Genomic DNA, 15,186 nt, shown 5'->3' with positions numbered 1-15,186 from the left:
GTCTTAAAATCCATAATTTTGCCCATGTTGTTTTACATCGCGGTGGTGTTCCCTCCAACAACACATGTTTTGAAGATATTGAATAGGACTGTGTTTTGTTTCTTTTGGGGGTCAAAAAGTGAAAAAATAAGAAGGAATGTTGTGGTTAAAAATGCCTTATTAGGAGGGAAACAGTTCCCGGATCTAAACTTGGTTTTAATTGCGAAGTATGTCGTTTTACATGTACACATGTGTTTGTTTGGAAAATGTACAGCAGCTTTGTTTTTGAGATTCTATATGGGAGCAATGTTAAGATCCTTTAAAATGTATAATGTTCCTTTAACGGTGCCAACAGTTTGGGAAATGCCTTTTAACTTCTCATTGATAAAACATTTTATTGTTAAGAATGAATTAAAGAATATAGGGAAAGAGTACTGGGAGGACTATAGGAAGGTGATCAGACTTGTTCAGAGCAAGGATACTATTTGTCCTGTCAGGTGGTACACCGCAGATCAGGTGGAAATGATTTGGATAGAAGTTGCCCATCCAAAGCTTTTAAATATACATAGGGATCTGGCCTGGCTGATAGTCCATGAGGCCTTGCCAGTCAGGCAAATGATGTATGGACGATGAATGGCGAAGTCCCCTAGATGCCCTCGGCAGGGTTGTGGGGTGGAAGAATCAGCTGAGCGTCTAGGAATGCAAGAAGCAGAACGCATGTGGAAGTTGGAAAAGTGGATCGGTGGGCAATGGGCTATTGGCATTGGTTAGTGGTACTGAGCATTTTTAAGGGTTTTGGATGAGGCTTTTATTTAGAATGGGCAAAAGTTTTTGCTCTGATCAATACGGAATCGCTACTGTTGTAACTTTTTTTTTTGATAGTGTACTGGTTTTAATACCTTTTGTGTGATTTGATCTGTATAGTGGAAGGTACTGCATGGAAAGTTACTTTTTGTGTGAAGATCATTTCTACCGGAGTGGTCTGACCGTATACTACATGGTTCGTTTTGTTTGGACTGTAATGAATGTAAAATGAAAAGATGTTTGAAAGGAAGTGATGTTGTATTTAACAACATGGAATGTTTGGGTTTTGTGATGTTTTTGTAAATGGCTTTTATAACCATAAATGTGATATATTCATATTGCAGTGATTTAATAAATATTTACATATAAAAAAAAAAAAAATCTGTTCTTATCAGTTTAATATCTGATACGTCCCCCATAGGGGGACTCGTCTATATTAAATTGATTTTTGGAAGCAGGAGATGGAACCGGGGCTTGCTCCGTCCACTCCACACATCGACCCGGTATTGCAGTACCTCCGGGAACGGTGCACAAGAAAGGTCAAAAGAGAGAGAGAAAGAGAAAGAGAAAGAGAAAGAGAGAGAGAGAGAGAGAGAGAGAGAGAGAGAGAGAGAGAGAGAGAGAGAGAGAGAGAGAGAGAGAGAGCCAGAGCCAGCCTCTCCCTCTCCCTTTTTCTGGGTTGTATTTTTTCCCGCTCTTTTTGTTGTTTTTTTTTGTTTTGTTTTGGTTTTTTTTTGTTTGTTTGTTTGTTCCAAATAAGGCAGGCAGGTCTGCCTAACTGAGGGACAGTCTGCTCTGCTCACGCAGCAGGCCAGTGTACCCAGAAGGCCTTGCGCTCGTGGGAGGAGGAGGACGAGCGCAGCGGTAAAGCAGAAACGGAGCTGTTTAGTGGGGCAAGGAGCCCTCGCTTTCAAGGCGGCAGCAGCAGCAAAGCGCCCCTTTGCCGGGACCGAACGGCACTTGCGTTTTGGGAAGAGTTCCCTGTTTTGTTTTGTTTTGTTTGGCCTTTCCGCCGGGTAGAGGAGAAGGCCTTTGGGCCGGCCGGAAGGGCTGGGCTACCAGTAAAACCACACTCTGGCTTCTCTTCAGTTCGAATAAATCTTTCTAAAGACTAAGGCTTAGAGGGTAGTGGCATTGCCCACTCCCTCCGAGGGTCTGTGAGAGGTTTGTTCGGGTGAGGAGGAACAGAATTTTTTTTTTTATTTTTGACTGGCTTTCTTCAGCTCGGCAACTTTTTGGAAGACTAATGCTCAGTCTGGTTTTGGCCGAGGGTCTTTCAAGATTTTGTTGACTGTTGAGAGCAGTTTTTCTTTTTCAGGCGGTTCCAGTTTTTTTCTTTTTCAGGCGGTTCCGGCTTTTCCAGACGTTCCTGGAGTTCGAGAGAAGGAGGACCTACCATCCAGACGACCTTTGAGGACCCTTTGATGACCTAGACGACCTCATCCCCAGCCCTTGATTGTAATCGAGATCCTGACCGAGAGAGCAGCAGGCGCCCAGCAGAGGGCGCCATCTGGGAGGAGCAGAGGGTGGCCCTGGACCCCGAGGAGGCGTCACAGCCACGATTCTTCCTACGTGGTCTTGGTGCCAAGCAGCGCCCCCTACTCCGCCAGGGAAGGACACCGTTCACCTGGGGAGGGGGTCCCTCTTGCGAGGCGACCATCTCCTCAGGGACTAAAGTAATAGTTCCTTCAACTGCCCAGATTTGCTGCTTACGTTGTCTCTTTTCTGTAGAGAGAGACAACCCGGATGTCCAGAGGCTTCTCCCACCCCAATCGGAGGAGCCAGCTGAAGGATGGCGTTCCGGCCAACCCAGGAGACCAGGAGGCACAATGTGGTGCGCTTCACAAGGACCCAGCAAGAGGAAACGGAACCAGGACTGACGAGACTGGAGTTCAGCCGGACCATTCTTCAGAGGGGTATGGGTTTTTCCCCTTCTGACTTGAATTGTTTGGTGAAATTGCCAGGGCTTGAGGAAGTGTTTGAGGTCAGTTTTAGGAACCCCCAAAAGTTACAAGAAATGTGGTCCTTTTGGGGGGAGAATAAATATCTCGCTCCATACAAAGAATTTTGTGTGGATGCACTGACAGACAGAGAAATGAAAGTTGTTACTGTCCAATTTTTCAATGAGGCTGTTAGCGACTATGATATTACAACATGGCTTAACCGCTATGGGAGGGTGTCATCAGAAGGGAGGAAAATTACAGACGAAGATGGGGTTTGGACAGGAGCCAGAAAGTGGCTGGTACGCCTTAATGTTGATCCATCGGGCATTGGAGGCGTCCGCCACATTCCAAACTCCATAGTGTTAGGGCCCAACAGAGGGCTGGTATTCTATAATGGGATGCCAAAACTCTGCAGGAAATGTGGGGAATTAGGACACCTGGCGGCCGCGTGTACTGTAGTCAAGTGCAGGAACTGCGGCGCCCCCCACGAGACCAGCCACTGCAGAGAAGAGAGGCAGTGCAATTTGTGTGGAAAGAAGGGGCACCTGTTTAAGGACTGCCCCTCTTCCTATGCCAACATGGCCAGAGCCAGCAAGGCAAATACCAACAAGCCTAGGCCTGAGCAGGAAGAGGGAGCAAGTAACAAAGATCAGTCCACATCACCACCAACAGCATCCAAGACCCAGACTCCAGCACCACCATCATCACCAGCACCCCCCTCACCCCCCCGCCCCCGAGACATGTCCCGTTTTACAAGGACCCCTTCCCCCAGCCCAGAGAGAAAGTACAACAGCTACTCCACTAGCTCCTCCAGAAACTCCTCTGATGCAGAACACGAGGCAGGGAGGGAGCCCGGACCCAGCAGCGGCCCCCCCTGAGTAGGGCCCTCTCAGCGCCAGCACTCCCCCTCGGCTCTCGTTATGACGCCATAAGGATTGAGTCCGTGGGGGAGAAAAGCGAAAGCGACAGTGAAAGTGAGAGTGAGAAGGAGGGGAAGGGAGTGAAGAACCAGCCGAGGGTGGGGAAAAGAAAGGGTAGAGACGAGGGGGGGGAAAGAAAGAAGATAAAGATCAAAGACAGCAAGTTGCAGGTGGCCCCCATAGATCCAAAACCAGCTAATCTCCACACAAAGTCTTGCCCACGGAGGCGAGTGGGACGGATACACTGCCGCCTAGTGGGCAGGTAGCAGCCAGCCAGGGCATCCCCAGCCAGCCTTCCCAGTCGTTAACACAAACCCTAGCACACCTCGCAGAAGAGGTGTTCACTAATGCACCGAGGGAGAGGTCGGGGTCAACATCTTCCCTGACCAGCAGTACCTCGGTAGCAATGACCCTCTTCAAGCGAAGGGCCTCCCTTCAAAGCATCCTTGACCCCCTCCCTTGTATGGGCAAAACCAGGGGCCCCCTAGAGGTCCTCCTAGATACAGCATTGGAAGACATGGGAATACCCCTGGACGCTTTAAGCCAGAAGTCTGCTAACAGCTCCAATTCAACAGACGGTAACAGCCAAAGAATGCTGTCTGTCAGAACCCCCCCCCCCCCAGGACAAAGCTGACCCACACGTTCCGAGGGGCCCTGAGCAAGTTCCACCAGACTTACCTTGTGGGGAGTTGAATAGCCCAAACAACTCCACGTACTGTGCATACAAAGACGGTGCCTTCTTGGACGAGGCAGCAGTGAGTACCTTCTCAGGGGTGATGGGAGTTGCAAATAAGCCCAAGCCCCCTCGAAGCAAGCGTAGAGCTAAGAGTAGGAAGAGTGTCCCGACCTCCCAATCATAGTCGCTATGGGGTGGACGCAGCGACTCCTTTTCTTGTTAGCTACCCTGATGGCCCTGATATGTGTGTCTGTTAATGTCAGGAGCATCAGGGAGACACAAAAAAGATTTGATGTACTAAACTAACTTGAAAGCAGATCTCATCTTTCTGCAGGAGTGTGGTATTTCGTCGAGCCCTGATTATAGGGACCTGAAGGAGAGTTGGACCCTGGGGGACTCCTTCTGGTCGGGCTCCAACATAGCCAGAGCCGACGGAGTAGGTATCCTGTTTAAAAACCCATTTATTACCTCCCGCAGCAGCAGGGAGGTAGAACCTGGTAGAATTCTGAGCGTGGATGTGACATACAACAACACTCCCCTCAGACTGGTCAATGTCTACGCACCCACTAACCAAAAAGAAAGAGTTCAATTTTTTCCACAGCTGCGTCCACTCCTGCTGGGGAACGTACCCGTCATCGTGTCAGGTGACTTCAATTGTGCTCTGAGGGACGTAGACCGGAGCAGGCCACGCAACGACCGCTCTAGTAGAGTTTTGTCCTCCGTAATATCTGATTTCTCCCTGTGTGATGCAGGCAAGTACCTGGTGCTTCCCTTTACCTGGGTGAGCTCATCTGGGACCTCCTTCTCCCATATAGATCTCGTCCTGCATACCAGCTCCCTTACGAAGACGGCAGTAGACACCCAGGCCGTCTTCTTCTCTGACCATAGGCTCCTGCAGGTAACATTGCAGGTCCCTCAGACCTCCCAGATGGGGTCAGGGGTCTGGAAATTAAACACCTCCTTACTCGACGACCCCTCCATAGCTGCAGCCTATAAGAGCAGGCTTGTTGAGTGGACCACTTTGCGTGATCTATTCAACTCCCCTATAGAGTGGTGGGAGATGGTCAAAATCAGAACTAAGGGTTATTTCATAGCAGCAGGCAAGAGGAAAGCAAAAGAAAGGAGGGCCAAATATAAACACCTGAATGCTGCCCTCCAGCGTCTGAGCCTGCTTCAGCTTCGGGGGTTCCCTGTAAGCGACGAGATAGCCCAGACCAAGCTAGATCTTTCAGTGCTTTGTAGGGAGGAACAACGAAAGGTCATGCACAATGCAAAAGTGCAAAAAATGGAGGAAGACGAAAAGTGTACCCGCTTCTTCCAGAAAACCAGGGAAAAGCGGCACTTGATGTCCTCCATGCTCGACAGCAGTGGGAGGATAGTAGAGGATAGTGAGGGAGTGAAAAAAGTGGTAGAGAACTTCTATAGGGACCTATATAACATCAAAGCTACAGATGACACCCTGATAGAGTGGTTCCTGAGCCAGTTGGAGCCTGACTCAGTGCGGGACGACGAGGAGGAGGAGGAGGACCCAGAACTCACGCTGGAGGAGCTCACCCAGGCGGTTAAGACCATGAACACCGGTAAGACGCCAGGTCTAGATGGCATCCCGGGTGAGTATTACCATCTTTTTTGGGACACGCTAAAAGTCCATTTAGAGGAGGTCTACAGAGCGGTCTACAGGGAGAAGCGGTTGGGCCCTTCTATGCAGGAGAGTGTAATTACTCTCCTTCATAAGAAAGGGGAAGTTAAAGATCTACGGAATTGGCGCCCAGCCTCCTTTGCGTGGATTACAAGATACTAGCCAAAGCTCTGATGCTCCGGCTACAAGTACACCTTCCTTTGGTCATTGGCCCCGACCAGGCTTGTGGTGTCCCAGGGAGGTCCATCACCGATATTTTAATGTTAACAAGGGACATTCTGGCTTATTCTAGAGAACGGAACCATCCCCTCTGCCTGTTCAACCTTGACCAGGAGAAGGCCTTCGATAGGGTAAGCCATGAATATATGTACAAAGTGATGGACCAGATGAAATTCGCTCCTGGACTTAGGGAGTGGGTTAAAACTATCTATACAAACATTAGTACCGGAGTCTTGGTGAACAGGCACCTGACTGGTAAAATATCTATCCAGTCAGGGGTCAGACAGGGTTGCCCACTATCCCCACTGCTATATGTCGTGTGCATTGAACCCCTCCTGCAGGCAATTCGTAGGGATACCAATATAACTGGTTTCCAGCTGCCTGGATCCAACGGGGTCCAGGTCAAAACAACAGCATATATGGACGATGTGTCACTCATTTGCACCAACACATCGTCTGTACCTCGGATTAGTAATATCCTTGAGAAGTACTGCATGGCGACTGGGGCAGTGATTAATAAGTCCAAGAGCGAAGTCTACGTGTCTAAAAATTGGCAGGTAGATAGGGAACTGTCGGATATGTACCCTGTCAAAAAGGACAAAATCAAGATTCTGGGCCTCATTTTCGAGAACAATAGCTGGGGGCCCAGAGCTGGACGGCGGCCATTAACCAGGTCCGTAAAAAGATTGGCGGATGGAGCACAAGATCCTTAACAATGACGGGTAGAGTATTAATAACCACGTCTATACTGTTCCCCATCCTCTCTTATGTAGGAAAAATCTTTCCCCCAGACAGGACCACCAAAAAAGTGGTGGACCGCATTATCCACCGCTTTATCTGGGGCAGCAAGATGGAGCGGGTAAAGCGAGCCACCTTGAGTAAAGCCGACAAGAAGGGAGGTAAGGGGGTCCCGGACGTTGTGCAGCTCACCCGAGTGCAGGGGCTCACGCAAACTATCAAGAACATCCAGGCCCTGGACAGGAAGGTATGTTACATGAATCGTTTCTATTTTGCCACCTGTCTCAGGGCCTTGGGCCTCTGCACTATTGATAACACCGTGCCGTACTCCTGGGACCCCCCATTGTATTATAGAACCTTAAGGGACACTATATATAAATTGGGCTTAGATAAAGCAAAATTGGCCTCCTGGGAATACAAGGCTGTAACTAAATATCTTGCCGGTTCCCAGGAAATTGAAAAAGTAGCTACTTTCTCCCTCACCCAAAGCCAAAAAATCTGGGAGAATGTGTCTCACAGCTGCCTCAGTAATGTCCAGAAGGATATAGCATGGAACACCGTCCACAGTGCACTCCCCACTCGAGCGTTCATGTTCAGGAGGGGACTAGCCCAAGTAGAAACATGCCCCTATGCAAAGTGCCGCAAGAGAGAAACACCAGCCCATATCTTCTGGGAGTGTGATGTGGCTGGCAGTGTCTGGCTCTCTGTCTCTGTCTTCCTAAACAGGTTTGCTGACACGGCCAAGATGACCGCTGAGACTGTGCTCTATGGGCCTGCGGGAGGAATCGCTACCAGCACAGCTAAGTGCGTTTGGCGTGTCATCAATGTTGTCAAGCAGATCCTGTGGGAGGGCCGTAATGTCTGTGTCTATCACAAGCAGGAGCTAGACACTATCACCACGACCAGAAGGGCACAAACTCTTATCAAGGACTTTGTAATTCTGGACATCCGGACCCTCGGGAAGGACAAGGCCTGCGCGGAGTGGAGGATCGCCGGACTTCAGGACGTGAAGATGGAATAAAGGAAAAAACTGGAACCGCTAGCTCCTAGGAGCGGGACTACGGGGCACCGCTAAGCCTTTTATTTATTTTGTCATGCCAGCATTCCGCCCTTTTTAGCTGGCATGACCGTTTTTGAACAGTGCCCTGGTTTTATGTAGTCTTTTTGTTTCAGTTTTATGGATTTTTATTTGATTTATTTTGAATGGTTTATTTGATTTTGTTTTGTTTTATGTATCTAAAAGATTTTTAATGTTAGCTATTAAAAGTTACATTTTAAGTGTTTTAAAATTTTAGAATTTTAACTCACTGTTTTACACACTGTCCCTTTTCCCCTGTCCCTGATTTTAATTCTATAGTTTTATTGTTCTGTTTTATGTTCACTTTTGAACTTTTTTAGAGAGCACTCCCCGGCCCTCACAGCACTGGTTTTTTATAGATGGTTCTTTTTTTCCAGTCACTTTTAAAAACAGCACAGGTTTTTTTCATGTTGACTTTAATCTGTGTTTGTTTTAACCATGTACAAAGCACAATTGTCTTGGTGTTTTTAAATGTATTTTAAATGCTTTTAAAACAAAATGTATGTCTGTATGCATGAATGTCATCTTTAAAAGAAATGTGTAATGAATGTAAAGGTGTAAATGTAAAAAAATGGTAAAATCTCAATAAAAGAGTATTTTATTAAAGATTTCTGTGGAGAGGAGCATTTATGAGTTCAATGCAATTTTTGGCTAGCCCTGCCCCTCGGGGTGGGGCTCGACATGGGTTTAAATGCAGAACGAGCACAGCGGCGGCGGCCGTGTTAATAATTAGAGCCTGGCACCTTTTTTTCTTGTTCTTTTTTTTTTTTCTTTTTCCCATTTTTCCCCCTCAGTCCACGAAGCGAGTACCCCGGCAGCTCCGGCGGGCGGGCACGCCTGGGGCGTTTGGTCAAAACCATTGTGGGCATCGCTTCTTGGCCTCTTGGCTCAGATCAAGTGTGTGGCTTGACCGCAGCTTGATTTGGAAGCGATAGGTAAGGTAAGTTAAGGTACGGTAAAAGGTACGGTAAACGGTGGCAATATTGGTTGCTGGTAGCTGAGGTGGTGGATGAAGGAGGGAAGACCAGGAGCCAGTATTGCTTAGCAGGTAAGGGGGACCCTTTGAGGGCACCTTATCTGCTTTCTAGTTAAGTATTTTCTTTTTTGCCTTTTTGGGTGTTTTTTTTCAATATTTCTACTGCTTATTAATTGATTGGAATGGCGGGCCCAAGGGTTGGGGGACGCCGTTTAAATTGTGTTAGGTTCTCTATAAATGAGTCGAAGCAGGGGGAGGAGAAGTTGTTTTTGAATAGGCTTGAGTTTTTCAGAGGGGTTGTACAGAAGGTGTTGGGGTTTAGGCCTATTGATTTAAACTGTATTATTACGATAGTGAAAGGAGGACAATGGGATGTAAGTTTTATGTCTGAGGCGGGTATGATGGAGTGTGTGAGCAGGTTTCATAACTTAAGGGGACATGATCTGATTAAGAAGTTGAGTTTGGAGAAACTGACAAATAATGCACGAAGGGTTGTGATTGTGAGAATGGGCTCAGAGATGGTGAAGGGACAGGATGTGTGCACTTGGTTGAGGAGGTATTGCCATGTGAAGGGGGAGGCTATAAAAGTGAGGGATGATGATGGGGTGTGGACTGGGTCATGGAGGGTGGTGTGTGAGCTGTGGAGAGGCTTAGGGACATATGATGGGTTTCTGCACATACCTTCTGACATTGCACTTGGTACTGACAGGGGGTATGTGCATTACTTCGGCCAGCCTAAGGTGTGTCGGAATTGTGGAGGTGTGGGGCACTTAGCGGTGGTGTGTAAGAGAGTGGTGTGTAATGTGTGTAAAGAGGAGGGGCACATGGCTAGGGAATGTGAAGTTCAGAGGAAGTGTAATCTGTGTGGGAGTGAGACACACTTTTTCATGAATTGTCCTAGATCCTTTGCCAATAGGGCTAAGAGGTATGAGGAGGGGGAAGAGAGTGAGGAGGAGAAGGAGGAGGAGGAGGGTGAGGGGAGGCAGAAAGGGGGAAGTGAGCAGCAGGAGGAGGGGGAGAGAGGGAAGAGAATAGAGGGGAGGTGAGGGAGGAGGGGAGGGAGGGGGAGGCACAGGGGGAGGGGGGAAGTGAGCAGCAGGGATCTGTTCTGGAGGAAGATTTGATGGTGTCCCCATCAGAGGAGGAGAGTGAGGACCCAGGGGAGGGGTCCAGTGGAAGGAGCAGGAAGGTGGTGTATAGGGGGAGTGGGGTGGTAAGCTCTGTAGAGGATGATGGAGGGGGCGGTATTCCGTGTGCAAAGCGGGAGAGGGATGGGGCTAGTGTCGAGGGAACAGGACGGGAGGAGGAGGAGGAGGATGGTAACTCAGAGGAAGAGGATATGGATCAGGAGAGGACTCCAGGGAAAAGGAAGTTACATAGTGAGGAGGGGGATGGGTTTGTGAGGGTGGAGGGGAGGAAGAAGGGGAAGAAGAAAAAGAAGCAGGGAAGTGGGGGAGTAGGACAGGAGTTTTTTTCATCCCCCAGTTCAGTCGTTTCCTCTAGGAGTGACTATAGAGGAGATGGTGGTGCGGAGAAGAATGGGGGAGAGCCGTTCCTGGATCTGGAGGGGGTCGTAGTGTTTTCCTCGGGTGAGGTAAGTATGAGGGAGGAATTTGTGGTAACGGAGCAGGATGATGTAGCTAAAGTTGCTGTAGTTATGGGAATGGAAGAGAAACCCTAATTCTTTTTGATGGACTCCAAGGTAGTAACTTTAAATGTAAGGGCTTAAGGGACAGGGAGAAAAGAGCTGCAATATTCTTGTCTTTGGCATTGATGCCCTTTAACATTTGTTTTTTGCAAGAGTGTTACCTTCGGGATGAAATGGACTTTAAAAAGTTCTCAAGGGACTGGACTGGGGGGGTTTCATTTTGGAGTGTGGGTAATGTACACTCTGATGGATTGGGGGTACTGGTGAAGGGTAGTGAAATGATTATTGAAAATGTGTTAACGGTGGTACCAGGGAGATTAATGGTAGTAGATGGTATGATTGGGGGGGGGGGCAGAAATATAGGCTTATTAACATCTATGCACCATGCAATCCTACCAAAAGATTACAGTTTTTCAAGGATTTTGTGTTTTTGTTATATACTAACCAAAAGGTCATATTGGGAGGTGATTTTAATACTTCGGTAGATAGTACAGAAAGTGGAACTGAGCTGGATTTTACAGGGAAATCTGTTAAAAGAAACTCAAAATTATAAATTAAAGGATGCATATAGAGGGTTGTATAAAGATGGAGTGGGGTACACATGGAGGAACACTAGAGGGCATCAAAGCAGGTTAGATTATTTTTTCACTTCACAAGAGATTAAGGTTAAAGAGTGTAAGATATTACCATGTTGGGGGTCTGACCATGATATGGTAGTGATGTCAATAGAGGGGGGTGCAGTGAATATTGGGAAGGGGTTTTGGAAACTTAATATTAGTTTATTACAGGACGAGACATTTGTGAAGAGTTTGAGAGAATTCTATAAATTATGGCAAGAATTTAAGGGGTGGTTTAGGAATATTTTAGTTTGGTGGGAGAAGTTGAAAGTTAATCTAGCAGAATTCTGCAGACGGTACTCCAAGGAGAAAAGAGAGGAGGAGAGAAGAGCGGTGAGGAGGGTAAATAGGAGGTTACAAAGGCTAATAGGTGAAAGGAATAGGGGTTAATGGTAGAAGAAGAAATTATAGAGGCAAAGAAGGAAATTAAGGAGTATTATGTGAAGAGTTAAAGAATTTGCATTCTTAGCAAAAGAAGAAGAGCGAGAGAAAGATGAGAAAAAAACAAAATATTTTTTTCAGACAGTCAAACAAAAACAAAGAAGAGAATGGGTGGAGGGTGTGGTCACTAGTGAAGGGAAGGTAGTGAGTAGAAAAGAGGAAGTGTTTGATCATGTGTCCTCTTTTTACAAGGAGATGTTTGCTGAAAGAAATGTGGACGAGGAGAAGGGTGAGGTGTTGTTAAGTAAATTAGGGAGGAGGTTGGGTGAGGAGGATAAGGTTGAATTGGAGGGGGAAAATAAAGTGACAGAAGTAGAGAGGGCTTTATTGGCTATGAAGGGGAATAAGACCCCTAGGGGGGATGGGCTTCCGAAAGAATTTTATGTTTCACTGTGGGATTTAGTTAAAAAAGGATTTGGTGGAGGTGTATAAGGGAATTTTTAAGAGAAAGGAGCTTAGTGAGTCAATGAAGACAGGGATTATTCACTTAATATATAAAAAGGGGGATAAGAGAGACATTAGAAACTGGAGACCAATAACATTATTATGTGTGGACTACAAAATTTTAAGTAAGGTATTAACTAACAGATTAAAGGAAGTGATGGGAGTTGTGGTGAGTGAGGACCAAACTTGTGGGGTGAGAGGCAGGGCGGGGTCTTACAATTTATCTTTAATAAGGGATCTGATTAGTTGGGCAGAAGATAGAGATTTGGCATTGGGGATTTTAAGTTTGGATCAAGAAAAAGCTTTTGATCGGGTGAATCAATTTTTTGTTTAAAGTGTTAAAGAAAATGAATTTTGGGGATAATTTTGTGGCCTGGGTGAAGGTGTTATACAATAATGTTTGTAGTAAGGTTAAAATTAATGGAACTCTGGGTGCCTCAGTGAAGCAGAAAGGAGGGGTTAGGCAAGGGTGTCCTCTTTCTCCATTGTTATATGTATTATTCATTGAACCTTTGGCAGAGATGTTAAGGCAAGAGAAAGGGATTGAAGGGGTGCATATTATTATTATTATTATTTATTTCTTAGCAGACGCCCTTATCCAGGGCGACTTACAATTGTTACAAGATATCACATTATACATTATTTCACATTATACAGATATCACATTATTTTTACATACAATTACCCATTTATACAGTTGGGTTTTTACTGGAGCAATCTAGGTAAAGTACCTTGCTCAAGGGTACAACAGCAGTGTCCCCCACTGGGGATTGAACCCACGACCCTCCAGTCAAGAGTCCAGAGCCCTAACCACTACTCCACACTGCTGCCCGCATATCCCTGGGGGGGTGGAGAGAGGGCCAAAGTGGCTCAGTACGCAGATGACACTACTGTTTTTTTCACCACAGATAGAGGCTTGGACAAGATAGTAGAGGTGTTGGGGTTATATTGTGAAGCTACAGGGTCTGCAATTAATGTGGGAAAATCTGCAATAATGTACTGTGGTAGCTGGAGGAACAGGAAAGACATAAGGCACAGGTTTTCTATTTGCAATGATGGGCTGAAAATTCTGGGAGTTAAATTTTATAACAGCGATTCAGCTGGAAAGAATTGGGAGGAAAAAATTGAAAGGGTGAAGAAAAAATTAGGTTTATGGAAAACTAGGCGGCTTAGTATTACGGGTAAGGGGTTAGTTGTTAAGGCTGATGTTTTATCAGGTTTGATTTACTTAGCCCTAGTCTTTCCTGTTCCAACTAAGTATAAATTGATTTTAACAAGGTTAGTGTTTTCCTTTATTTGGGGAGGCAGGTATGAACCGGTTAAAAGGGAACACATGTATTTGGAGATTGAAGAGGGGGGGAGGGGTATAGTGTCTATTCCTTTGAAATTGGAGATTTTGTTTGTATGTTTTATTGTGAAAATACAAAGGAAAAGGTACGGCATAAGGCATATTATTTTATGAAACTTTGGGGGGCTTTTTTAGTTAAAGATTTAGTGTCATGGGATAATGTGGGACCAAAGGCTGAGCAGTTACCATGGCACTATGAAAAGGAGTCACTATTTTTAAGAGCACACCCAGAGGTGCTCAAGGACGATTTGGTAGAGGAGCATAAGAAAATGTATAAAGTTTTAAAAGAAAAAATGCTACTATCGGGGGTGAGGAAGGTGGGTGCTAGGAAAATTAATTGGGGGGCAATACAATTAAAAAATCAGCCAAATGAAATAAAGGATTTGAATTGGTTGGCAGCCTTAGATAGGTTACCTGTCAGGGAAAGATTGCATAGGGAAGGTCAGATTCTCAACGGCAGGTGTCCAAGGGGGTGTCTGCAGGAGGAGGCGGTATGGCATGCCTTCTGGAGTTGTCATCTGGTTAATGGCTTCTGGGGAGAAATTAAAGTTATTAAGGTTAGTTAAAGAAAATCTTGATTTAAGTCCTGAATTTATGTTATGGGGGGGAAGGGTTGGAAGGGATGGGGAGTGAAGTTGGGAGAGTAATTTGGGGAATTATTAGTATTGGGAAAGAAATTGTGTGGAGGGATAGGAATGAGCAGTGTAAAAAAAAGAAACAAGGGAAGTCGGTAGCACAGTTGGTTTGTGAAGCGAAATCATGGGTGAAATTAGAATATAAGTTGGAAAACAGGAGGATGGGGGAGGTAGCATTTAAATCAAGGTTGGGGGAGCCTGGGAGGGAAATTTGTGTAAATAAAATGTAATAATGTGAAAATGAATAATTGGGAAAACTGTGATGATGACATGTGGTCTGTAAATTTCTGGGAAAATAGTGAGACTAATTTCTGAGTAGTAATAAAAAATTAAAAAAAAAAAAAAAAAAAAAAAAATCTGTTCTTATCAGTTTAATATCTGATACGTCCCCCATAGGGGGACCCATCTATATTAAATTGATTTTTGGAAGCAGGAGATGGAACCGGGGCTTGCTCCGTCCACTCCACGCATCGACCCGGTATTGCAGTACCTCCGGGAACGGTGCACAAGAAAGGTCTCAAAAAAAAAAGAGAGAGCGAGAGAGAGAGAGAGCGCCAGCCAGCCTCTCCCTCTCCCTTTTTCTGGGTTGTATTTTTTCCCGCTCTTTTTTTGTTTTTATTTTTTTGTTTTTTTGTTGTGTTTGTTTGTTTGGTTGTTGTTGTTGTGTTTGTTTGTTTGTTTGTTCCAAATAAGGCAGGCAGGCAGGTCTGCCTAACTGATGGACAGTCTGCTCTGTTCACACAGCAGGCCAGTGTACCCAGAAGGCCTTGCGCTCGTGGGAGGAGGAGGATGATCGCAGCGATAAAGCAGAACCGGAACTGTTTAGTGGGGCAAGGAGCCCTCGCTTTCAAGGCGGCAGCAGCAGCAAAGCGCCCCTTTGCCGGGACCGAACGGCACTTGCGTTTTGGGAAGAGTTCCCTGTTTTGTTTGGTTTTGTTTGGCCTTGCCGCCGGGTAGAGAAGGCCTTTGGGCCGGCCGGAAGGGCTGGGCTGCCAGTAAAGCCACACTCTGGCTTCTCTTGAGTTCGAAGAAATCTTTCGAGTGTGGGAGCGATTGGAGTGTTGGGAAGGAGCGCAGGTGG

At 46.3% G+C, this 15,186-nt stretch overlaps 1 non-coding gene and 1 pseudogene across 1 annotated transcript; both read left to right on the top strand.

The window, feature by feature from the left end:
• The first annotated feature begins 1,134 nt into the window (after positions 1-1,134).
• On the top strand, positions 1,135-1,320 carry LOC117414549 (U2 spliceosomal RNA). The gene has a single exon (XR_004546261.2). It is a non-coding gene; the product is annotated as a U2 spliceosomal RNA (small nuclear RNA).
• Positions 1,321-14,409: 13,089 nt separating this feature from the next.
• On the top strand, positions 14,410-14,617 carry LOC117414609 (U2 spliceosomal RNA; annotated as a pseudogene).
• Positions 14,618-15,186: the final 569 nt, after the last annotated feature.

Source organism: Acipenser ruthenus, chromosome 13 (genome assembly GCF_902713425.1).
Source record: "Acipenser ruthenus chromosome 13, fAciRut3.2 maternal haplotype, whole genome shotgun sequence".
NCBI lineage: Eukaryota > Metazoa > Chordata > Actinopteri > Acipenseriformes > Acipenseridae > Acipenser > Acipenser ruthenus.
This window is presented reverse-complemented; position numbering and strand designations above follow the sequence as displayed.